This window comes from Staurois parvus, unplaced genomic scaffold (genome assembly GCF_062004578.1).
Source record: "Staurois parvus isolate SC_StPar_1 unplaced genomic scaffold, SC_StPar_1.0 ptg000137l, whole genome shotgun sequence".
In the NCBI taxonomy this organism is placed as follows: domain Eukaryota; kingdom Metazoa; phylum Chordata; class Amphibia; order Anura; family Ranidae; genus Staurois; species Staurois parvus.
Window position 1 is genome coordinate 165,432 of NW_028317933.1, and position 27,026 is coordinate 192,457.

The following is a 27,026-nucleotide window of genomic DNA, read 5'->3' on the forward strand; positions in this document are numbered from 1 at the left end:
GAGAGTTGTTTCATATATTCATAAGAACAAGGCTCCCATCTGAGATCCTGGCAGCCCATGGCAACCTGTTTACATCAAAGGTTATGAAGGACCTCTGTAAATTAAATTAAATTAAATTAAATTAAGCACTTCAGGACTTCTGGATATCATGAACAAACTGATGGGTTAGTGGAACAGTTCAACAAGAACCTAAAAGGAATACTCAAAAAAGTAGATAAAAAAATCTGTTACTAAGACTGATTCCTGCCTCATTTATTGTTTGCCATATGGGGGTTCTTCATGTTGGTACCAACTGTTGAGAGCAAATTCCTAGCAAAATGGAAGAGATCCTTTGCAGTAGTTGAAAAGGTAGAAAAGGTTAGATATAAGGTCTACCAGCCCCAAATCTATCATGTGAATCTGCTCAAACCCTGGGAGGGAAGTGAGACTTTGAAAGTAGATCAGAAAGTTCAAGACAATTCTGACTACTATATTAAAAAAGTAGAGAGAGCAGAGATCCTCTCCCCTTTCAAAAACAGGAATCCTGGACATTCTTGAAAAGAAATAGAGAAATTCTGTTAAACTTGCTAGGCTTGACTAATGTGCATGATGTGCTCACAGACCCTAGCATTTGTGTGAATGTTAAGCTATACAGCATTCCTGAAGCCTGCTGTGAAACTGTATGAGCAAACCTTAAAAATCTGTGTGATTTTGAAGTCATTGAGGAGTCCTCCAGTAGTTGGATAAGCCCCACAGTCCTATCCAAATTGAATTTGTTGGTTCTGTAATGGTTTTTGAAAACCAAATGAAGTCTCCAATCTGTATGCATATTCCATGCTCCAAGTGGAGAAATGAATCAAAAGATTGGGTGGAGCCTGGTATATTATCACTCTTGACTTAACAAATGGTTGTAGCAGTATGCCAGAATGCCACTTGGGTTGCATAGTGCCCCCTCCACTTTCCAGAGAGCCATGGACAAAGTCTCTGGGCCTCACCTAGAAGACATTATCATCTTTTGCTGAAACTGGTAAAGTCATCTAAAAAAAAGTCCTAGTAGTCCTGGAGACTAGATTAGAGTAGGCCCTCTATTTGGGGTATGTTGTGGGCCAAGGTATGATCAAACCCCAGCTGAAAAAGGCAGAAGCCCCCAAAGGTGGCCCTTTCCTTCACAAAAAAGCAGGTATGCTCCTTTCTCAGCATTGTGGGGTATTATAATAAATGTATACCCAACTTTGCGAGCTGTAGACACAACTTGACAAACATCACAAAGGGGAAAATATCCACTGTCATTCACTAGAGTCCTGAGGCAGAAGCAGTATTCTGCCAGTTGAAGCAGGCTTTGTGTCAGGAACCAGTCCTCATAACCCCATACTTCTGGAAAGAGTTCTAGTGGAAACTGCTGCTTTAAAACTGTGACTGGGTGTGGTCTTGTCCCAGTTAGTTAGGGGAGAAGAGCACCCTATCTTGTACTTGGACCAGAGGAATACTCCGACCAAGAAAACCTATTCAATTATGAAAAGGGAGTATCCAGCAGTAAAGTGGGCCTTGGAGACACTCTGGCACTACTTGTTGGGCACATCCTTGAAGGTGGCATCAGACCATGCTCTTCTTACTTGGATGGCACAAAATAAATACAAAAACTCTTGGATCACCAACTGGTTTTCCACTCTCCATTATTTCAAATTTATAGTGGTGCATAGACCTGGGAAGTGCACCAGAATGTGGATATCCTTTCTTGGGTCTATTCTCATTTTATCTGAGGTGCCCAGACCCCTGTCCTTAAACATGGGGAGAGGGATATGTGGAGAGTTGGCCTAGGACAGGCCTAGGAGAGGGTTCAATTGGGGAAGCAGATACTTCCCCTTCACCCCTACCTATGAAACAGGTGAGCTCAGAGTGTGGTCCTGTGAAGAGAAGAGAGCTGTTTGCATCCTGGATCCCTGTGAAGCTGACTCATGACTCCTGGAAAGAATTGCATATTTTGGACTTTCCTGATTGGTGAGCCTGCTCTCTTGTAGTTTAAATCTGTGCTGAAGCTAAGCACCTCTCTGTCTCTCCTTATAAACTGTGTATTGCAGTGACAAAATGCTGTTACGCATTTGTTTGCACTGAAGCTAAAGAAACAGCCTGTGTTTAATTTATGTATGCTGACCAATAAAATGGACTTTAGGTTTATAAACTGAGGTGCAGATATCTGTTTCCCCTTCTGATCTTAACCATACATGTAAATAGTCACATGGTTAGTAAGGTTGAATAAAGACACAGGTCCATCTAGTTCAACCTATGCATGCGCATTCACAATAGACGCTATGAATTCACATTCCAAATACATTGAGATGACCAGATTTTCAAAATAAAACCCATGGACACCCTACTGATCATATTTTATTGGGGGTGGGGCATGATGGAGAAGGGGGTGGGGATAATAGTAGCATGCAAAACATGCCACAGCCAATGTTGGATGTAGCCAAACTGTGCTAACATTAAAAAGGACTTAAAGGGGTATGATTTATTAACACATGAGCCTTCTTTGCTCTGGGTCGAGAGTGCAGGTCCAGGTGTCACCATCACAAACAAGGGCAAGGTGGACAATGATCCATATTTCTAGGGGAGGGACTGGGAAGATGACATAAAATTGTCTTGTGATATCATCAATAATCAGACACAGCTGGGAGCTGACACACTCCTCCCCTTCCTCCTCCTGCTCTGGGCCAATCGCAGACATGGTGCTAGGATGGATAAAACTTTCTCTAAAAGGATCGAAAATCGGTCAGCTAAGCAGGGAATGGCCAAATTTTGATCCGTCTCTGGGCAAGCTGGTTGTACAGAAGTAAATCTCTCAATTGGATTTTTTTGCTCGATCAGTTCCGCCGACTATAGCCAGCAACACTGATCTTTGGATTCTGATGGTGGGGAACTCTCCCCTGCTGTCCGTAGCAGCTTCATGGGATGGATTCCCTCATCATCACCGAGTGCGTTGATTGGGTTATCAAATTTTTTTTGTTCACTCTGCTGGTCGAATGAAAAAAAAAGGCATCATCTGGAACCTGCCTTACTTAGCTGCTTGGGACAGGGATGCCATTATTAAACCTGGGAGAAAATCAGGGATATTTTTTTCCCAGGGACAAACCCAAAAAATTGGGAACTGTACCTGGAAGCATCTGATCATCCTAAAATGCATGTGAGAAAAACTCAGAGTAGATTTTTAGGTAAGACAAATTACAAAAGACATACTGTAGCTATGTTACTATGGGCTATTTAGTTTCCATAGATAAAAAAATGGCTGACCCAATAATTTACACAACAAAATTAAACTAAAAAAATCACATTATCTTCCTAAGGGGCATAAGTGCTTAATTATTATTATTATTATTATACAGGATTTATATAGCGCCAACAGTTTGCGCAGCGCTTTACAAAATGAAGGTAGACATTACAGTTACAATACAATTTGGTACAAGAGGAAACAGAGGGCCCTGCTCCTTAGAGCTTACAGGAGGAAGGGTTGAGTGATACAAAAGTTAATAGCTGTGGGGGATGAGCTGATTGAGGAAATAAATGGCGTTTTACTAGGTGGAAGCAGGATAGACTTCTTTAAAGAGAAAGGTTTTCAGGGATCATCTAAAGTTGGATAGATTAGTAGACAGCTGGACAGATTGGGGTTTGCTCGAGCTGCCAAGATTCTTCAATCTAATAAAATATACCAGAGTAAAAACGTTTTTAGATGACTACAGGCAAAATTTGCTTCCCAAATACAGTACATTATAACAGAAGAAACATTCTTTAATTATTATATTTTTATATAGAGTGGGCCCTTCTGGGGAGGGTCATGGGGCAATTGCTTCTTTTGCCTCCTTATAAATCCAGCACTGGCTTATATCCTCTACCAGAAGCATGTGTCAGGAGGTGACTTTACAGAGAAGCTTCCATAAAAATACTAGGGCTTATGAAAGCTTGGATACAAAGAAAATCTACCATGCTGGTCTCATGGAGTTTTCAAGTGTACTGACAAGCAAGCCTATGCAATAGACTAAAAGAGAAACAATCAAAGCAAAAAAAGTATCAATGAGTACAGAGATCTGAGTACCCACCGAGATCAATAGTCTGGATTGCAGACTCTCGCTCATTGTTCTAGGGAGCATTAAATGCTGAAGTGTTCAGATGACCCCAGGCACAGTGTCAGAAGATTGTGACTACTCACCTTTGATTAAGTTGTTTCCATGTTTCTAAATGATGGAAAAAGTCAATAAAAACACAATTTATTTTCTGATTTATTAAAGAGAGAGTATATTCTATTTTCAGCAAGCATATATTTTGTATCATCATTGCGGCATGGATTTTAAAGTAGACTCTAACTGCTTGACATTTGGTTTGCTAAAACATTGAGTATCCCTATTGCAATTTTTTTTTTTGCATCTCAGTGCTGATGATCTTGTGCAGTCTCTATGTAGTCTATGCGCATTGCTCTGGATGGTTTTATTATATTGAATAGGGATGATCAGGGGCGGACTGACAACTCATGGGGCCCCCGGGCAATAGGGGATCATGGGGCCCCTGTGTCCTTGCCCAAACTCAAAAAAGCCTATGAAAAAGGTACCAGGGGCATCTCATGGGGCCCCCTACTGACCCCGGCCCTTGGGCAGTGCCCGAGTTTCCAAATGGTCGGTCCGCCCCTGGGGATGATTGAATCTGTGCAGGCTTGATTCGTGGTTGGGGGGTGGTTTGAAATTCCCAAAACCCAAACTTAGCAAGCTACTGTCAAAAAAGGGCATGAATAGATGAATACTGCCAAGAAAGACATTTAAAAAGCAAAATAAAATGTATTTAAATAATAATATACAGCAAAGAGAGCATCCTTTGAATTTAACTTTGGGGATGACAGTAAAAACACCAATTTTTACTTTGCTTTTATATTCATATGTAAGCACAATTTTAATTAATACATCCATTCAGCAGTACATACTACACTACAGGAATACCCTTTATTATACGAGTCTACCAAAAGGGCAGACATTTTTTTTACAGGGCTATATACCTATTTATGAGAAATCCATTTGCATCATCCCCGGGGATAATAGGAGGGCTTATATCAACTGGAGCTACAACCAGGTGGAGCTGGAAAGGAACCTCATAGAAAGGGGAAAAAAGCTCTATGTCCTGGTTTTATGGCAGGTCCACCATAAATGGATGCATCGGAGGTAGTTCATTTACATCTGGCCACCCATAGAGCTACGTTATTTTCCATGATTCTGGACCTAAGTGTAACAGACCTGAAATAGCCTAGTATAAACTAACAGAAGTTCTTCATCCGGCCACCTATTGATTGCACAAAAAGTCCAAAATAGTACCCTGCCAAATGTAAAAAAGAATCGAATGAACATGGATGTCACAAAATGCTTGGCAGGGGAACTGCAGGAACTGTTAACCCCTGCTGAATAGATCAGACACAGCCCATGTGTAAGTGGGTTCTTTATGCACGACAGAATACAAAGTAATATACTGTAATATGTATGATATATGTAATACTTTGCTGACTATAATTGTAGCATTTAAAGCAGTTCTGGCTGTTTTCAATGCCGTGAAGGTGGTTGGAAAAAAAGAGACATGAGTGGCTATTTCAAATCCTTGATTATATATTGTTAAACGAAGATTTTACAACACTAGATCTCCTGGCAGAACGCCTGGTACTGTTTTCTTACCTTTATATTTTAATATGTAATTGTGGTTGGCAGTTGCTTGAAAATCAAAGTAAGATTCCAAGCTCTTACAAGTGAAATATCAGATTTTATTTTACTATATTTTTATTTAGCAAACATCAAAGCATTCTAAAGCAGATATTTTTATTTATTTGGGGTAGAGTGGAACAAATTTGATCATCTGGTGGACCATCTCTCCTGTGCCTGACTTGCACATCTCCTCCCATCCGATCCTTGCATGTTAGTTAAAGGTTGTTAAATGGTTTGAAATTCTTATGGCCTCTTCTCAAAACCAAGGCCATTAAATTCCACCAAACAAGAAAGAACAGAGAACATGTTGGGGAAACATAACCAACTAGTCCTTTCATTGTAAGAACAGATTTCTGTGAGCTAAAGAAAGTGTACCATGGAAAGTATACTGTGCATGAGGAAAGATGGGTGTTCCTAAAGTACATGGCTTATTGGGATATAGGCTTCACATTTTCCAGCTCTTGGTCACATGACATCTCAGAGCCACAAAGGAAGTTGATGGTGGAGGAGTTTTTTCTGCAAGGAGCTGTGATAGAATTTTTGCTGTGGTTAGTACTTCTGTCTAGCAACACTAGAGTCATTTGTTCAAATCTCAACCATGGCACAGGTGCATGGAGTTTGCATATTATCCCATGGGTTTCTTCTGGGTACTCCGGTTTCCTCCCACATTCCAAAGACATGCTGGTTGGATTGGCTCCTGTCTAAATTGGCTCTAGTATGTGTATATATGGATGTGAGTTAGGGTCCTTAGATTGTACACCCCTTGAGGGTTAGGGACTGATGTGAAAGTACAATATATGTGTAAAGAGCTGCTTAAATTGATGGTGCTATATAAGTACCTGTATTTTATAATAAATGTCTGAATGGGAAGCAGAAAGCTATATAATGTCCAGCACATGTCACTCTGTCTTTCATCATGTTGCATTGTGCAAAAGACGTACTTCCTGAGACTCAGTTTGTATGGGTACCATAGCAACTTTCTAGATTGTAAGCTCGAAAGAGCAGGGCCCTCGAACCCCTCGTGTTTTGTCTTGTTACTGTATTGTCTCATGTTCTGTCCCCCACTATAATGTACAGCGCTGAGCAAACCTTTTGCGCTATATAAATAATGTATAATAATAATAACTTGCTACCTTAACAAGAACCACATGCATTATGGACTCACCAACTGCGCCAAGACTCAGAAGTGAACCCCAATTTAGTAGTAGTTTCTTCCAGGTTGGCATTAGTGGGGAAGTATTTTCTGGGTATTTCTTGCAGATGAAAAGCCATTCCCATCTCAAAGCCTACTGACTTTCTAAAAGCATGCCTTACATAGTGAGGGTGAAACCAAGACTAACACTGAACATGCAAAAGGACAGCAGTGTCCAATTAACAACTACACTAAAACACGCAATATGGGAATAAGGCAAACAGGAATATAAAAAACACTACAAATTAATGGAATAGAACAGGTTGATGTGTCTGAATGGTGAAATATCTCCACTCAGGTCTATCAGCTCAACATATCTTCTTAGTACTGTCCTGGTGGCACTGCTGCCCTTCAGCTCAGCCCTTCCCTTCCACGAAGTACAGCCCTTCAATTCTTTAGACCAGTCAAAAAGCAGCATTTGTACCTTATACCTCAAGCCAATCTTTTGTTGCTGATTGTGCTTCTACCGAGGGGATTTTGTGTTTAGGGACATGGCAATAATGAAATATTAGACAGAGATTCTAGCCTTTCCTCATTCTAACGAGAAAACATATGATATGTAAAGAGAACGTGCAGCCCCACTCCAAGCCGGGAAACAGTAGAGGATTACCCCACCGATTTCGGAAAGAGGGAATGGGTGTCCCAGTGTGCCACCAGAAGCTGAGGTCATAAATGGATGCAGATGCTGCTCAACCAGCCCTAAGAATCAGGATAGGTGTGTAGGATGGCAACCACTGCTGAGGCCATCCTACACACCTAGCCAGACTCCTTGTGCCGGTTGAGCGGTGCCTATATCCCTACATAATGAGAAAACATTATTATTGCTGCTACGTCACTTTTGGGGACGTTTTCCCTTCAAATTCCTCTTCTGGTGACTTAATGATCGGTGGGACCGGAAGTGAGGGAAATTCCCCCAGTAGGGCCACACATTTCAGCAGAAACCTGGCTTCCTCAGTCTATCCAAAACAAAAAAATGATTGCAGTGGACTAAACTATTTTACATTCCATCTAGAATATTATTTATGCTAGGTATTCATGGTAAAATATATTTGCTTCAGATTATAAATGTTTCCACATTACTTCTGCATTATATAAGAAATTTCCCTATTTCAGCATTAGTCTGCCTTCTCTTAGTCGGTTAATCGTGATGAATTCCTCCATTAGGGGAATAAACGCAGGTCTAGGACTCTTCAAGAAGACCAGTTGCCTTCAATGAATCAAGCAAAGCACAAAGTAAGGACTTTATTTCAGAGGATGAACATGATTTACATGGATTATTTCGAACACTAATTTCTGCATCTCTGGCATACCGGATTCATAGGCTCACATATTGCATGTGCAGCTGGCCATCTCTAACAACAGCACTTATTCTGGAATATAATGTGAATTTACTGGGTACTAGTTAGATACCACAGAAATTATATTGAGTTATAAATAAAAGCAAATGTCTTATCAAAGTTTAGGCAGAAGTTGGAAAACCTAGTAGATTTTGGGTTCCTCGCAATAAAGGGTTATTCCACCCAAATCTTTTTTCTGTTTTTGATGCTGGATAGCTAAACCACCTGGCAGTCTGTTATATCTCTCAGGGACTCTTTCAGTAAGATATCTAGACTAAACGTACTGTGGCTATTGTGAAAAGCTCTCACTCTCCCCATTGGATTTTTAAATGTTTTATTTTGTCATAGAGAACTTAACAAAAAGTAGCCGGAAGGCCCAAAAATGGACAGGGACACCAAAGACTTCCAGGTGGGCAGAGTTTGAAATGTTGTACAGTAGTTGTTGCACAAAATTCATGAACATTGTATTTCAACACAAAGTCTTCAATCTTTCTGTGACATGCTGGGTTCACATCTATGTGGGTGTAAGACTGTGCGTAAGTCACAGGTCTGTAGAAGGCGCTAGAGGCTCTGAGCACGTAGCCTGTCATTGCTTGTCAGTCAGGGTCCTCTGACCCTTCCAGTGACGTCACATTTGGCCGCGCATTCCACGCTAGTTGGTGTGGATTCCTGGTTCTAACAAGGCATCCATTCCGATTTCATAACTTTACAGCTGTCAGGATCCTGGGTAGCGGTACCTGCAGTACGGAGAGGAGTGGCCGATACTGTAATTCTAGATATATACTACTCAATATTTTGTAAGTGTTCTTAACCCTTTGTGAATACATCTATTGTTATAATACTGCACTTAGATGGCCCCTCCAAGCTGGCTTCACTCTGAGGATGGTGGCTGCCATTGCATCTTTTATCTTCCACCATGACCTATGAACTCTATGGACTATTTATGGTCACTGTTTTACACTCAGTGCCCTTCCACTGTTTCATTTGTTTGCTGGATACCAAATCTGTTGTGTGCCAGAATATTCCTATTTCTACAAATTTTACATGTTCTAGCATGGGTGTGTGCTCTTCTGTATGAACATTTACCTAGAGAAAATTCAGCGTTCATTTTCTTTACTACAAGTGTACCCAAAAGGAAAACTTTTTATCCCTGGAAAATGTAAATATATATCATTGCCAATTATACCATATTGTAATTTAAATTATAACTTTGGTGTCCCACTAAAAAAATAAATGTGATGCAGAATTAAAGGAAAACTTTTATCCCTGGAAAATGTAAATATATATCATTGCCAATTATACCATATTGTAATTTAAATTATAACTTTGGTGTCCCACTAAAAAAATAAATGTGATGCAGAATTGAATTTTAACTGCTTCTGCACTGACAGTTTTAATTAATCCTCCAGTAAAGTCCATTAAATACTTGTTGATCCTCCCATTAAAGCCCACCCATTGCAGATTCCTGTGATGGTGTGGCAACACAGGGGTGGACTGACAACTCATGGGGCCCCCAGCAATAAGGGATCATGGGGCTCCTGTGTCCTTGCCCAAACTCACAAAAGCCTATCAAAAAGGTACCAGGGGCATCTCATGGGGCCCCCTACTGACCCCGGGCCCTGGGCAGTGCCTGAGTTTCCAAATGGTCAGTCCACCCCTGGTTACACAGCTCCTGAATGCAAAGCAGACTTGCCACTTACGTACATGTAGGTTGTTCCTGCTTGCATTACAGTGGGATGAAAAATTGTATTGGGCTATTGTCATTGTCAGTGCTGAGACAAGTTCCTTTGACACCCAAGGCAACAATACCTAGTTCTTTAACCCCTTTATGAAAGAAATATACATATATGCAGTGGCAGGATGGGTCTAAACATTTGGCCAGCACATATATGCATTGATGTCTTGCTCTTTGATGCTCCGTGGGCACCCCCAGTACTGTGACTGTGCTGTCACTGACAGCTCATGGCCAACTATCAACTACCAATGATTAGGAGCTAGTTAGACAGGCTCCTGATGAGGTCAGTACTCTGCAACCAATTACATTGCAGCATGCTAGAAGCCCCTCCTACCAGCCTTGGTGTCATAGTCCATTTTAAGCACCTGTTTACTCCGGCATAATTGGGTTCTAGTGATATTAAACTCTGAGTTTTTTTAGGCACTTTCAGCAACTGTTTTCAGGGTGATTCCTTTCTCTTGCAGCAGCTTTTTGAGCCACCCTTGTATGCAGGGCTTAGAATTGTCTCCCTACACTGTGCACATCAATACAAACACACAACCCCATAAACTAGAATGACAAGGCACTACCCTGCCCTTCCTTCCACCTCCACCCCTCCTTACTCCAAGCTATCAGAATGACTGGAGACTGCATTATCCAATGTTAACATTTTTCTGTGAAGACCGGAAACTCAGGGAAGCAGCACAGGAGCCAGCAGCATTGAAAGTTGTAAAGAATTTTAACAAATAATTTACTGGGGATGTTTATTACATGGTGCTCTATGTGTTAAGCTACAAAATGCTAAATGTTTAACCACTTCTTGCCTGGCCTATAATAATGTGATTGCTGAGCAGGAGCACTGCCATCATGGGTGGCCATGCTGCGGCACGATCTGTCACCTGCTGTGTGACACAGAGTGACAGATCAGTGTACTAGACTACTGCCAATACCATGCGATCACTGTGAGCAATCACAGCAGATCACACAGCAATTGTACACAAGGAATGGCTTCCATTCCATTCATTGAGTACTATTGTGTTGATCTCTGTGATTGGTCACAGTGATCACATGATATAGACAGGGTCAATCACAGTGCTTTTGTACTATGCGATGTGTGGCCAATCACAGCTTCACAATAGTACTCAATGGATGAATGGATGTCATTCACAAAAAATGGCTGCTTATAACAGTGATTATTTCTGTTATTTCTGTTATAAGCAATCATAAAAAAAAATCCTGATCACCTTCACAGATTAGTACTGTGTCACTGTATTGCTCTGGTCACCATATGTAAAAAAATTGTAGAAAACGAACAAAAATTGCAATAAAGAACAAAAAAAAGTGTTAAAGTTGGAAAAATAAAATATTACATTAGTGATAATATTTAAATTAAAAATGTGAAAAAAAATATTTTTTAATTTCTTCCTTTTCTAAAAAAACTTTACATGCCTCTTACTTTGGGGTTATATGTGCTGTCCTGGCATATTCAGGCCTCAAAAAATTAGATAGGCCATCGGTATATCAGGACTGATTGATTTTACAATATGTATACCATAGTTTGTAGATTCTATTACTTTCCTACAGACTAAATAATTTACACTGCTTTGGGTTTCTGTTACCAAAGAAATGTAGCAGTATACATTCTGGCCTAAATTCATTTTAATGTTTCATTTTTAAATTCATTTGGGTACAGTGTTGCGTGACTGAGTCATTCAAAATGTAACAGCGCTGAAAGCTGAAAATTGGCATGGGCAGGAAGGGGCTGAAAGTGCCCGGTATTGATGTGGTTAATACTACTTTATTTATGATTTACAAAAATGAACACAAATTTAAAATGTTTATATGCAAGGGAAGGGTTTGGAGGAGTTAATTAAAATAACTAGATTCAACCAAAACTTAACTACAGATTTTAGGGTAAAAATAACCCCCAAAAAATGAATTAAGAGTTGAGCACAAATTTTATTCTGCAATTTGTATCTTTTCTAAATTTTGTCTTCCAGATCTTCAATCAACAGGTTTATCCTTGTTGGTAACCCTTCGCTATTATAGTGGGTTCTTTGATAACTGGATATTTTATGTTTCTTCCTATTAGGTACTCGGGCATTAATTCCCAGATACTGGAGGTCTATGACCTCACCATTACTCAGTGAATGGTTTGCAGAATAATATCAAACAATGAAGACGAGGAACTTACTGCCCTCATCTACAATAGACATCAGATGTGTAACTGGATTGATTTTATACCTTCTGATTGACTCCAGCACTACCTTAAAAATTAGTGCCTACTTCAAAAATTATAATGTGTCTATATATATATATATATATATATATATATATATATATATATATACGTATATATTCACTGATCCTTCTCTCCCTCAACCATGTGTAAGAGAGACAGTCGTTTTATTTATTTCTTCCACATAGTTCTGCGCTCTAACACGTGGCGATTAGCCACCCGGACCACCTAGCACTGCAATCCTTAGAGCCGACAGAACGGCTCATTGAGTGTACTTAGGAACAAATTATTTCTCCAACAGCTGTAACAGTTTTGTGATTGTATCCCTATGTGAATGTCTTACTCTTTATGTATTACTTTTTGGTTGGAAAGAATGGTGTGAAGATGTTATGTTATTTAACCATTCTTTTCTCCGTTAGCAGAACAGTAAGTGAGGAGAAATCTATAGGAAAGGCAGTGACACAATAAAAAGAACCATTTATAATGCAGAACTATAGGCAAAGATTTTTTTTTTCCATTTTGGATACCATAGCGGAGGATTATAACCCCTGTCAGTTTTGTTTTTTTTTTTTTTGCTATATGTGTCCCATTAGGTAGATTTACCTTCACTCTCTGTCCAATGGCCAACACAGAAAGTGAAATGAAATCCCTCCCAAGTGATAGAATCTACTGGGGCCCCCTAGGTCACCAGAACTAGTGTCCCTGTTGGAAGATTTCCTTTCTATTACTGTTCTGTTCTTGGACCTCTCCTATTCTTGATCTACACCTCCTCCCTGGGTCAGTTAATAGCCTCCCATGGTTTCCAATGACATTTCTATGCTGATGACACCCAAACCTATCTCTCTACCGCACAGCTTACTCCTTTAATCTTCACAGACATATCCACCTGGATGTCACACCACTTCCTCAAACTCAATCTATCCAAAACAGACCTCATAATATTTTCTCCCTCATGTGCCTCTTCCCCTGACTTCTCTGTCAAGATCAATGGCACAACTATCAACAGTACCGGATTTAGACCCATGAGATCTGAGGCCTTCGCTGCCGCTTTCCCACCATCACCAGAACGGGACTCTCCATAGGACGTGCAGCTCGGCGGAGCCCCTCTGAAAGCTGCATTCGCACTGGCTGCCCACCGCCACAGCAATAGGAAGAAGGGTCGGCCACTTACCGGAGGATAGATGAATATAGATGAATCCCTTCCCTCCTAGATTGTAAATACACGAGGGGACCTCGAACCCCTTGTGTATTGCACTGTATTGTCATTGTACTGTCTCATGTATTGTCTCCCATTGTAATGTACAGCGCTGAGCTAACTATTGGCGCTATATAAATACTGTATGTCAGGAATGGACTTGCCAGTGGTGGTGGGACTCACCTGCCTTGTGGGCTGCAGTACCAGGGCTGGCCAGCGGGTGCTCTCAGCAACCAGAGGCTCACTCCTGCAATGAGCCATCACCTGTGGCTGATTACAGCAGGTGTATTTAAGGAATGGCCAGGCCTGTGATCAGGGCCTTGGTGTATGTTTCCCATGAGCCCCTGTACCTGCATCCTGTCTGCTTCCTGCCTGATCCTGATTCTGCTTTAATCCTGACTCTGCATGAACTCTGCCTGTCCTGACCTCGGCTATTCCTGACCTCGGCTATTCCTGACTACGCTTCCGCCTGCTCCTTGTACCTTGCCTGCCCGTTTGCTACCGACCCGGCCTGCCCGACTACGTTTAGTATTGTTCTTATTGTTATCTGTTGGAGGTTTGGTTGCACTGTGTTTATGTTTAGTCTTGCACTGCGTTTATGTATTGTTTAGTCTTTAATAAATTGTATTGTTTATACTATACCTGGAGCCTGTGTTTCCCTGTGTCAGTCCACACATTTCTGGTCATACCCGGATCCCTAACACTGTATAATAATAATAATAATAATAATAATAATATAGTGTGTATTTATTGATCCATAGGACACACAAAACACCAGGACATGAATACAGGACCTGTTAACGCATTTCACATGATCTCGTGCTAAATCATAACCCACTGCCACATTATGCCACTGTACATTGGGTGCTCTCTCTCCCCTCATACAGATAGGCCCGGGTGCCTCTCTAGGAAGGGTCGCCTGCAGGCACATGCATACACTGCCTCTTTGGAAATTCGGCCCTGACTATCAACCCGTCCCCACATGCCAGGGTTCTAGGTGTAATCCTGGACTCTGAACTCTCCTTTCAGCCCCACATCCAATCAGTGTCCAAAGCTTGCCACCTCAACCTACACAACATCTCCAAAATATGCCCCTTCCTAACCAATGACACCACAAAGCTTCTAGTTCACTCCCTGGTCATCTCTTATTTTGATTACTGCCTCCTTATTGGCTTACCTTTACATAGGCTATCCCCCCTTTAGTCCATCAAGAATGCTGCTGCTAGACTCATCCACCTTACCAATCATTCAGTGTCAATCCCTCCGCTGACTTCAACTCACCCAACAAATTTAATTCAAAATGCTAACAACAACTACAAAGTCATCCACAACTCTCCCCCCATTCCACATCACTAACCTAATCTCAAAATACCAGTCAAATAGTTCTTCGTTCTTCCCAAGACCTACTGTTCTCCAGCTCCCTTGTCACCTCTTCCGATGCTCACCTCCAGGACTTATCCCAAGCCTCTCCCATCTCATGGAACTCTCTACCACAATCTGTCTAGGTAACTCCTACACTTTTAGATGATCCCTGAATACTCATCTCTTCAGGGAAGCCTATCCCACCTCTAGCTAACAACTAAATTTTACTTTCTCGCACAATTTATTCACTCACACTTATTACCTTTTGCATCACCTACCCTTCCTTTTAGATTGTAAGCTTTCATGAGTAGGGCCTTCCAAAAGCTGGCCATACATGGATCAAAATTCAGCCAGTTCAGCAAGAACCACTTTTAGGTGATCCCTGAAAACCCTTCTCTTCAGAGAATCCAACCCTGCTCTCACCGAATAACTGTACCTTTTCTCCATGAGCTCATCCCCCTCAGTTATTACCTTTTTGTATCAATTGACCCTCCCTTTTATATTGTAAGCTCTAATGAGCAGGGACCTCTAATTCCTCCTGTATTGAATTCTATTGACACTGTACTGTTTGCCCTCAAGTTGTAAAGTGGTGCTCAAACTGTTGGCACTGTATGAATCCTTAATAATAATAATAACCCAAAATATGGGATTTTCTTTTATTTTCACTTTCAATGATAATGGTAAACAGCATGAACAGGTGAATCTCCCTATCGGCACAGACAGCAATGAAAACTGACAGGTGTTCTAATCCATCTCTAAAAATGAAAAAAAAAAAAGTTTTGCCTTATTTATAGCTATACTTTAATAGTGGAGGGGAATGCTAGAGTCCCTTCTGCTTATAATTGCTGTCTGCATAACCGTTGAAGATTTTTCTTCACTTCCTGTCTAGGTGACAGGAAGTGAGGGGAAATGTCCTCAGTGAGGCTTAAGGAAGCAGTAAAACCTGAAAGAGATTCGAACCCTTTCCTCATGTCCAAAACTATATGAACAACATGAAAACTGAACTCTATGAAAACAGCTAAATTCACAGATGGAACATGTACAGTATATGAGGACTGTTGCATCTACTAAAGGATATGTATTTCATCCAGTCTTAAGATTTACACAGCTCTCACACAGCGCATCCCTGTCTGACAGAGCAGGAAACCTGATGTCCTTCTTTTGCATTTAAATAACACCCCCAAGATTTGTTCCTCCCTAGTCTGTGACTGGACAGTGAAAGGAGAAGCAGCAGACTGATAAGTACATCACTCTCCTCTCCCCACCTATCAGCATACTTCTTGTTACCACATGAGCACTGCAGCTGTCAGGAATGGACTCACCACTGGTGGTGGGACTCACCTGCCAAGTGGGCTGCAGTACCAGGGCTGGCCAGCGAGTGCTCTCAGCTGCCAGAAGCTCACTCCTGCAATCTAGTCATCACCTGAGGCTGATTGCAGGAGGTGTATTTAAGGAGTGGCCAGACCTGCAGTCAGTGCCTTGGTGTATTGTTTCCCTTGGCCCCTGTATCCTGATCCTGCCTGCTTGAATCCTGACTCTGCACGAACTCTGCCTGTACCAACCTTGGCTATTCCTGACTACTCTTCCGCCTGCTCCTTGTACCTTGCCTGCCCGTTTGCTACCGACCCGTTTAGTATTGTTCTTATTGTTATCTGTTGGAGGTTTGGTTTGTTTGCACTGTGTTTATGTTTAGTCTTGCACTGCGTTTATGTATTGTTTAGTCTTTAATAAATTGTATTGTTTATACTATACCTGAAGCCTGCATTTCCCTGTGTCAGTCGACACACCTCTGGTCATACCTGGAGCCCTGACAGCAGCACAACTGATTAGCTTCTAGTTTCCCAGAGTGCTGCTGTACAGGGAATTCAGTAGGCTGATAGTAGGCCAAATGTAGGTACCTACTATGATTACATTTAAAAAAATACATTTAAAGAGGAATTCCAGATATAGATATTTTATACTTATGAATGGCATCCCAGTCTTCATTGAGCCTTCTTTGAGAATAATTGTGATTAGCTGCGATTGACCGCAGCCATCACATGGTACAGATGCACCATGGCTGGGCCTGTCTGTACCATGTGATCACTGTGACCAATCATCATTAGAAAAATACACAATGAATGAGTATGAATGAAAGCCATTTGTTGTGCACAACAGTCATGTGATTGCTGTGATTGGACACAGCAATCACATGATACCAGGCCTGACCCGGTATAAGTACAATGATCTGTCATCCTCTGTGTCCACTGGACACACCGGGTGACAGATGACACTGCAGCACAGCCCCTAGGGTGTGTGAAAAGTGCATGAGTGGGTTGATGTCTTATGATGTCCACCCAGGATGTGAAAACTCTCGCTTGGCCATCATTTGACAGTAGGCTGGGTGAGAGGCAGTTGATGATGTAATGCTGAATACAGACCTGCATCTGTGTCCTTTATAAAGCAAAAACCACAGCGCTCAGGACCAATCTATGCCATAAATACTGTCCTAATAGTGTAAATATATGCTCAAGGCTCCCAAGTGGATATAAGTGATGAACTTTTATTGAAACCAAAAGTAACTGAATAAATAATGAAAGTTATATAAAAGTTAGTAGACTGTCATCCTGTTACTTCTGATGGAAGAAAGACTCACATACAGACTCGAAAAGCAGATGGAAATGGATTGAGTTCCAATGTAAAGCCACAGGGTTTGACGTGCTCAAGCCAATGCGGCACACTGGAAGTGACATCATAGGAAGTGGAAGCCACTGGGAGGAAGCCACAGGAAAGTGTAGATGGACAGCAGGCTGGATTGGTTGCATTGACAATGCGCTTTGCGCTAAAGAGATCTTTGTCAAGTCAAATCAAGTCAATATTGTGTCTTTTATATCTGTCTGGGGTTCCTTTTTGAACTTTAAACCACCTACCAGTTTCTCATATCTCTCAGGCACTCAGTTGGTGAGGCTTCCCTACCGAGCTCCAGGATGTACATAACTGCCATGGTCATTATATGGGGATTACCACTTTCTGTTATGGGTTTCTATTTGTTTAACAATGGAGGATGTAACAGGAGGAGCTGGAACACCCAATACTCCTTTGTGGACAGGAACAGTGCTGGATCGGGAGAGCTAATGGCCAGCAGTATGTGCGCGAGCAATCAAGAAACTGTTGGCTGGCAGCTCTCCTGATCCAGTGATTAGCTTCTCTACACAGATTCACACAGGAAAGCTCTATTATGAATCCATTCAAGGTTGTTACCTTAACTGAAGCTCTGAGGAAGGCGGAGTTGTTTCTAACCTTCAAAACAGGTTGGCTGTTTTTTTAGTATTAACATATAAATGAATTTGGACTCTTTTATCCTTTGATCTGGTGCTCCTTCCATTAGTGCATGCTTTCTTTCAGTTAACCATCTATGGCCAGCTTTAGAATATCCAAGACTTAGTAGATGCCAGAGCCTTACTCCACCAGTGAACCACCATGTACACTTGGATGAACAACCCTTTAAAATTAATAGAACACAAAAGTGAGCGACCTGGGAGGGATTGCTTTTTTTCCCATCAAAACTGGAGGTTCAGTAGACAGTCATTGGAATGTAGCAATAAAAGTATCTTGCCTGAATTTATATAGACGGCGTGCATTAAGATTAATCGGCAAAATTGTGAAGGTTTTAGCATCATAAAAAGTTGCCATGGCAATAGCATCCTATTAATAACTTGTTTCTCTGCTACTGACCATGTTCTTTGTAGATCGCTTTTAGTGTGGAAAAGATGGGTATGAAAGAAAGCACAGATAAAAAAAAAAATGGTAAAATGTAGGACACTAATAATAAGCAAATACAATAGTTTATGAACATTTGTACCATGTTTATGTATTTTTTTAAGCTTCTTTTATCCAGGGTTTAGGCAACCATTTGTTTTGTAGCTATTAGTCATAGTTTGCGTTCTGTTTTCAAGGTAGTAATATGGTTTGTGCCGACGCAGATGAACTAAATTTTCACATAAACACCTTATTCTTCAGTGTGTACAACGAATATGGTAATTTTATCACATTTCTGCCCTATCAAAAGGAGGGTATTACGTATATTGAGTGGGTATACATTTAGAGTGTTTGCAAAGTACCTTGATGTGATTTTCAAAGCTGAACCCCAGAGAAGCAAATAAATGCACGCATAGGGGTTTTTTTTAGTTACCAAAGGACCTGTAATTCTGTGCAGCCAGTCTGGGGATCAAGGCAACCCTACCAGACAGCACAGGCAGCAATGCACATGGAGGAGCTTGGTGCAGGACACACCACAGATGACTAATTGGACAATAGCAGAGCAGCAGCACAGATATGAGACATCCACTTAGCTTAGTCTGTTTTCTCCTATGTTTCTCCTGTTTTCTCCTATTTCCAGCATGCTCCTGGTTAGCAGTAGTGATGAGTGAACCAGACAAAGTGCTTTTCCATTTTTGTTCACTGAATCTGTTGGGTAGTTTGTGAATACCGGACATAATGTTCAACCCCACTGAAGTCTATAGGAGCTGAATCTTTCTATTTGTCTTTCCTTTTTCAAGGCTAATTAGCAAGTTTTTGTAGTACTACCCCCTTAGGAGTTGCTAGTGATTTGGGTCACCCTATAGTCCTGAACAGCCAGGCAATACGTCTTTCCACATTGAATTGCATCCAGGAGACAGTAACCAGTCCTTGAGCTTTGTTTTGAAGTTTTATTAGGGGATTTGAACTAGGATAGGGTTAAGGGTGTATAGGATGCCCAATGGAACTGTGAAACTGAGGACAACTTCCTGGAATTATATACAAGTCTTTACAACAATAATCCTCTTCTTGGAGAGCTAGCCGGCGTCTCCGGTTGTACCATCCTAGGCCCTAGATACTCCTGACCCAGCCAATCTGGATGAATCCTTGAGCAGGGGATCCAGTACCTGCCACTTTAAAGTAAGACAGGCCAAGTAGTAGCTAATCTGATTCTCCACTAGCGTTCTCCTTCCCCTCTCTGGCCCAGGGGGTGCAGGTCTACTCACTTAGTTCTTCTCCTGTGTTGCTGGTGGGTTGCGGGTTGCTACCAGGCCTTCTAGCTGGGCCACTCCTTCCCTGCCTCACAGGTGGTCCTCTCTCAGGGGGCTAGTGAAGTCTTAAGCTTTCCTCCTTCCAAGGTCCTCCTGCCTGAAGGTGAGGCCCTCTTCCATCTGGGCCCTCTCCCAGGCTCCTTCTCTCCAGACTCACATCCTCATCTTCTACCTGACCTTTTCTCCAACTCTCATGCGCTGAGCAGGCTCAGTTACTTGTAGAGGCTGTCCTGGCCCCTTGCCAAGCCTCCTGTTTGGGATTAGCCGGGATCCTCTAAGTGTACAGACCAGCCACTCCTCACCTCCACCCACTGCTTCTAGATCTTTCTCAAAAGTTCTAGAGTAGGGGGAAATCCCAGAGAGCTGGCCTGCAGAGCCTCTCAGCTCTGACCTTAATTTGACCCACTTATTTCATCCAGGCTGCTACTCAGCCTCTATCTAACAATTAGAGCTAGAGCTCCCCCTAGCTTACTAAGAGGGTACTAAACTTTTCTAACAAAAAAAAAAGGATATGGGCACTGCAATGAGGGACATGCACTGCCAAGTGGGTCTGTTAGGGTCGATTCACACCAGAAACTGCGTGTCTACTGCACCTGTGCATGCATTTGATGCATGTAATATTGTACATTTACTTGCATTTGTCCTTTAAGGTCACTTCCATCTTCTTTCTTTCTTTGAGCTTTTATGTGCACTTCGATGCAATGTGTTTGCATCAGTGTTTGTAGCTAGCTTCTTATACTTTTTTTCACAGCACTCCAATGCACTGCCATGGTGTGCACTATGCCCATAGGATAACCTGGATTTTGGACTGTCTATGCAGCTATAATGCAGTCAGAAATGCTTCCATGATCATGGCCATAATAGTTCAATGATTATCAAATATGATTGCTGGTGTGTTTACATAGAGATGCAGGCAGGGATCTGTCATTTGCAATAAACGTAGCATCATTGGTCAGTGGGATGGCCTGGCAGCGGGTCAATATTGTTGTGCAGGATCTCATTGTGAATAATGTGAATCTACATCCCTGAATGACATGATTGACGTTGGATTTACATCATGAGACAGTGGATTTAAACAAGGCAAACCGACTGTAATTTTTGAAAGGAAAGCTGCACTTTGCAAGTTAATTTTCCCCAGAGCTTAGTGAATGTGATGAAATTTCACTTTGCAAAGAATACCCAATAATATGAAATGAAAAAAAAAACCTGAACTTTTGCTTTCTCATGATTGGGTGTCAGCAGAACTTCACCTCATTCACTAAACTTTCAGGATAATTCCATTGCAAGGTACAACTTCTCTTGTAAAGTGAACAGTCTATTTGCTTTGCCTAAATCAACCCCACTGTGTATTTTTTTACTGTGTATTTTTTTTAAGTGTATCTAAACCCAAAAACAAAAAAAATTAATATATTGGAGCTCACAAGTCCTTGATGTGTTGGCATGCATAAGTTTTCTTTTTTCTGTGCTATTTTTGCTTTATTTTCACCTGGTGATCCTGCAAATAACACACTTCCTATCTCTGGGTGGCTACACTTCTCCACTCTATCTATGGAGGGAGCCATGGTTGTCACCCTAGACTGCTTTCCTGATACGGATTCCAAATATGTTCTTATTCCTTCATCTCCAGGACAATAGGTAATTTTTAGAAGGTGGCAAGGAAGGAAGCTATTCTTCGGTGAAGCTCAAAGGAAGTGACAAGGACACCACATTTCTGGTAAGATCAATAGGTGTTTTCTGTAATTGCTGAAAATGTACTTAGCTTGGGAAAAAAAAAAAGAAAACTAATGCAGCCACTACATCTAAGGACAGCAAGCTGCAACATATTTTTTGCTCTTGGGTTTTGTTATCCTTTAATAACTTTTTTCATGGTGTTGTTTGTTTTTTTTTGTTTTAATTTTACTCATTACATTTTTTTTTTTAAATGAGTAACATAGGGAACTATTTACCCTGTACTTATGCATGTGGGTTGGTATCTGGGGGTCTCTGATAAGTCCCCATGCTGACTTCCATATCACTTTTGAGGTACAGGTTGTGGGGATGATGTCTCCATCCACCCAAAATATGACAAGGTGCCTTGCAAAGGTATGTGGCCTGGAACGTGGTGGCACAGGGTGTCCCCCCTGTTTCCTGGATAACCAGGTTTTATACCTGGACAGGGTCTTTTATAAATTTTTAAGGGCTGCTAATGACATTTCTTTAAATAGTATTCTGGCCCTTTATGGGAAAAAATGGTTCAGGGTCCCCCAAAAGTTTGATAAAATGCCCTCATTCAGGTATGCAGCTTGGCTGGCCAGGAAGGGAGGGGCAGCAGTGAGCATACAGTCCCCCTTCTTCTAAACCATAGAAGACTACATGCTTTCAAAATTGGGTTGGTACTTTACAAAGGGTGTATTCAAAGCCGCCCCCTTTGCAAGGCACCTTGTCCCCATGTTAAAAGGACAAGGGTTTCAACCCCCACGTTTCCAAAAAGAGGAACGTGGGCGTCTGTGGAGGGGAATTATCAGAATCCCCTTTAGAATAAGAGGGGACCCTCAGGTATCCAACCCCATTCGAATAAATACGAGGTGCACCTTGTACTTATTCACTCCTTGAACTTGTTTTTTAAATAAAAACAGCCACACCATGAAAAAAGTATTTTATTGAAAAATTATAGCCTCCCATGATGTAAATCCAACATCAATCATGTCACCCAGCAATGTAAATCCACGTACACCATCATTTTTTAATTATTTTTCAGAGAATATACAGCATAATTGCACTTTTTTTTACATGTGTTTGCAGTTCAACTTTAATGTGATTTTTAAATTTCTTGGCAGCCCTGTAAATAAAAGACCCTATGATTTCTGGAGAGAGGTACGTTATAACAATCTACATCTGGCATATTTTTCATATTTTTTTTCATATGTTTTTCATATTTTTATTTAAGTAACAGAGTCACTTTAAACATGTAACTATTCAAAACCATTATTTGAGGATGTCTGCTAAGAGACAGAGGAAACAAGCCTGATGACATCACAGGGGTTAAAGGTTCCTTTGAAATTCCCTTTCAGTAATAGGGTCATGGAGGGTTTTCAAGCAACTGCAAGAATCCAACCCTGTGGGTTGGTGTTGATGGGATACATTCAAGAGCTAAGAAACATGCATGAGAGGGTGTAGTGATGCAAAGAGCAGAAAGTAAATGGTCTGCTGAAGGAGGATTGAATGTTACTGTATATAGAAATTGGGTATTAGTATTAGTTCTATTAGACCCAATGTGCACTTTGGTGGCAATAGAAAAATGTGGCATCAAAGTGTGGCTAAAAACAAGTCATGGAGGTGCACTTTAAAGACAGACCAAAGTGTATACCTGAAAATGCCAGTGTGTGGGTGAAAACCAGTAGGGTTTGGTGGCAATGGGAAAAGGGGATAATAAAGTATGGAGAGGAAAAAAAAAAAGCACCTTCTACAGCTCTCAGTCTTCTTAAAATACTTCCCGTTAGAGGGTGGTTACATTGGTTCTCCATGATTTCACTGTATGCGGGAACATAGCCACCCTCTCTTGCTTGCTCTTGAGATGGACAATGGATTATGGGATTTGAAGTGTGCATAAAGCAAAGTAGAGCACATGACGGCAACCAATGTGCACTATTCGTTCCAATCAAATAGAAATGAGGGATCACGATAAGCTTGTTGTTCATTTAACTTGTTTTAGCAGCACCAGGACCTAGACTTTCTAGGGACTGAGTTCCAGTAAAAGCTTATATAAATATTTGACACTATAAAATATGAATCTAGCTTTGGTTTGATAAGCTCGTACCTTATTGTATTTGATGGTAAAAAAAATGTTCCGAATTTTCATCGGTGTCTTTGTGGGTTCTTATGTCACCCCCTGTCACCATTATGCTATTAGGTACATGACTGAGGTTTTTTTATGTGCAGTGTAGCCAAAGAAGCTCATGAACTGGCAGCAAAGCTTACTCAATACATTTGGATTGATTCTCAAAACCTGGAGCACTTAACCACTAATCAGATCTCTTTTTTCTTTTGAAAGATGAGTTTGTTTATTATAAAGAGAGATGATTTATTGTTGCTCAGATTAAAAACTAGTTCCTGGTTGGGGCAAAGTGCAGTTCACACTTCTTGAACTTGGTGCAAGGAACCCACTGCTTTTCTGGCTCCATATGTGCTTGCTGTGGAAGTATAAAGCCAAGGAACCCTTCATTTAGATCTATATACACTGGACTATAAATATCACTTCAATTATCCAGTAGCTGATACTACAGAGTAACTGGTGTCCTACAGGAACCTTTACTGGAACCAAACAGTAAAAGGTCAGTACCTTGGTGTTCAATGTGAATAAAGGTTCTTTATTACATACCTATAGGGATACAAAGGGATCCTGTAAAAAAAATAGATGCTGACACGTTTCCGCCCTTACGAGCCTTAGTCTTAGCTTGGTTTGGTCACTGAGGTCTTAGCTTGGTTTGGTCATGAGGCCTGGAGGGGGCAGAAAAGCATCAGCTTTTGTGTATAGGATTCCTTTGTATCCCTATGGGTATGTAAAAGAGAACCTTTCATTTGCATTGAGAACTTGGGTGCCGACCTTTTACTATTTGGATGCATGTGTTGACAGCTTGTCCAGCTGCAGTCGTGGCACAGGTGGAGCTTTACTACTTCTTACAGTATAGGGGTTGTAGCGCCACGCCTTATTGTCATGAACCTTTACTGGAAGCCAGTTTTTGTGTCATTTTACTAAGAACAGCTCGTAGCTGATCTGTATTAGACACATTCTTGATGTGCATGCATCACTGCATTCTATGGCATCTAGATTCTCAATACATTTGGTAGTCATTAACAACACAACTCAAAGAAAACCCATGCCCAGGCACTCACTAATTTACATATTTTTAACAAACAGTAATTGATCTTTAAAACAAGTCTGTACTGACCTCTGTAGCTGCAAGCAATATGGAGCAATTAATCCTAAAATATAAAGCACTAAAATCATTCAAATTGTTTAGCATTTCAACTACCCCCGCTATTTTCTCCTAGCTTTGACACAGTAACTTTAATATATTTAAGTAAACAAGGAATAGGAGCTCTGGAATGGGGTAGGTGAGCTGTTGAGTCACTGCTGGGATGAAGTGAAGGTGGCAGGATTATAGAATATGGGTAAAGCGAGCGCTCAAAAAGTCAGCTGCTGGAACACTCCAAGGAATCACTGGACCTCATGACATGAATAATAAATAGTAATAGTGCAGCGCTGTAATGCTAATAGGGATACAAGTGAATAAAAGTAAGATGAAATAAAAGTTCATAAAGTCCTTTCTACAATAAAAGATGATTGCAAACGAAAATCGTGTGAAGACCTCCTCAGCATTAGATAGATGACTGGAATCAAATAGATAAAATGCGCACTCACCGACCGCGCATTTAAAATGCGCATGTATGCAATTTTATCCAGATAATCATGGCCGCCACGTGCCCCTGTCTGCTCCAGCCAGAGCAGACGGGGGCAGGAAGTGGGGCACGTGGCGGCCATATTGGAGGAGGCAGGAAACGTCCTGGAGGAGCTGTGGGCTTACCACGTGGGAGGTTGGAGGGTTCCAGATTTGCAGCAGCCAATTCCTAGGGTACCTTGTCACCAGGAGAGAGATCTCAACCTACTTTAAACACTTTGGGCAAGAAGGCTCTCTGGACCTAGAGGCATATTACTGCACCCAAGGCTGATGTCTTTACCTGAGAGGGATGACCTATGCGTTTGGCTGATCCGCATGCTTGGCTGATTATCTGGATAAAATTGAATACAAGGTGGCAGGATTAGCTGAGCTGGAGAGAACTGTCTATCTTCTATCTCCAATCATTCATACCCAGAAGAGCATCAGTAACTCAAATGTAAAGACCCCTTGGTCAGTAAAAAAAAACCTGCCACCTGGGCCTCCAATTTTTCTTTTTTCATTTGCCTGTGTATGATCATTGTGAAGTTTGGAGGGGAATATGCAATGGGGATTCATCTGAGCCATGTGGTAGGTAACTACAAGTGTATATAGACCGGCTTACTAATCCAAGGAGTCTTCTGGGTGTTAATGCATTGGAGACAGAAGGTACATCAGAGGCCATCCATTAAAGTTGTAGACTGTTGTGCTGTGGATTGGTAGTTAACCATGCTCCATTAACCTCTTATGTGCAGAGGTTCATTTTTTGGTATACACTCTGACTTGGTGGCAGGGATCTCTCACTCAGAGGTGCAACAATCATAGCATTGGTCTCCTTATGATAGCAGTGAATGGACTCTTTCATATGTTCACGTATGGACACTTAAATATATTTTATGCACTTTAATATTTGTGGCACTTTATATATTTTGAAATTATTGATATTATTTGAATCTATATGCATTCTGGCACTTTGGTTTATGAAATGATGCATTTATGAATTAATTTCCATATTAATTAGTGCACAGTAAGCACTTTATGCCCTTAAAAAGTGTGGTATTTTCTAATTTTTGTATATTAATTGAGCACTTTTAGCACTTTATATGATTTGAAAGCACAATGCACTTTTTAGTTTTGTAGTGACTACTAAAGATGTTCCTAACCTCAGACATTTTTTATTTTTTAAGAATAGAATACCTTAGCACTGCAGTTATTAAAAAAATGTTTTAGTCAAAAACATGTAAACATTTTACATATTTTACAAACCATTTACACATACAGTATTTGACATGCTTTGGCACAGCAGACAGTAATGTCACAGTCAACAGAGGCAAACAGATGTGAAATTAGACATCACTGCATCAGTAGCGCTGTAATAAAATGTAGTCAGTGCACTATCAATGTGTGAGTACAACCAAATAGCAGATCCAACATACAAATAAAATAAAGAAAAAAAAATAAAGAACGGCCATCATGAGGCACAATTTTGGTGTATTCTTGTCTTGGTCAGGTGGTAATGGTCTAACTATTCCTATGATACCAACTGAGTTTGTTATATCAGAAGTAAACAAAAAAAAAAAATTTTAGTATCTAGTGACCTGTTCATCGCCTGTGAGCCATTCAGCCCTCTATCAGATTTTTATTGCTGCCTGCGTCCCCCCCTGGGAGATTTCCCATGATTCTCTATTATGAGTTTAGGTTAGAGGTATATTATTGTAAAGGATAGTCTTTCCAATCGGGATAAAGAAAGTAACAACAAATCAAAAAAGAATGTGTAAGAGTTAGAACTTTTAGCAATTTTGTATTGCTATCCCAAAAAT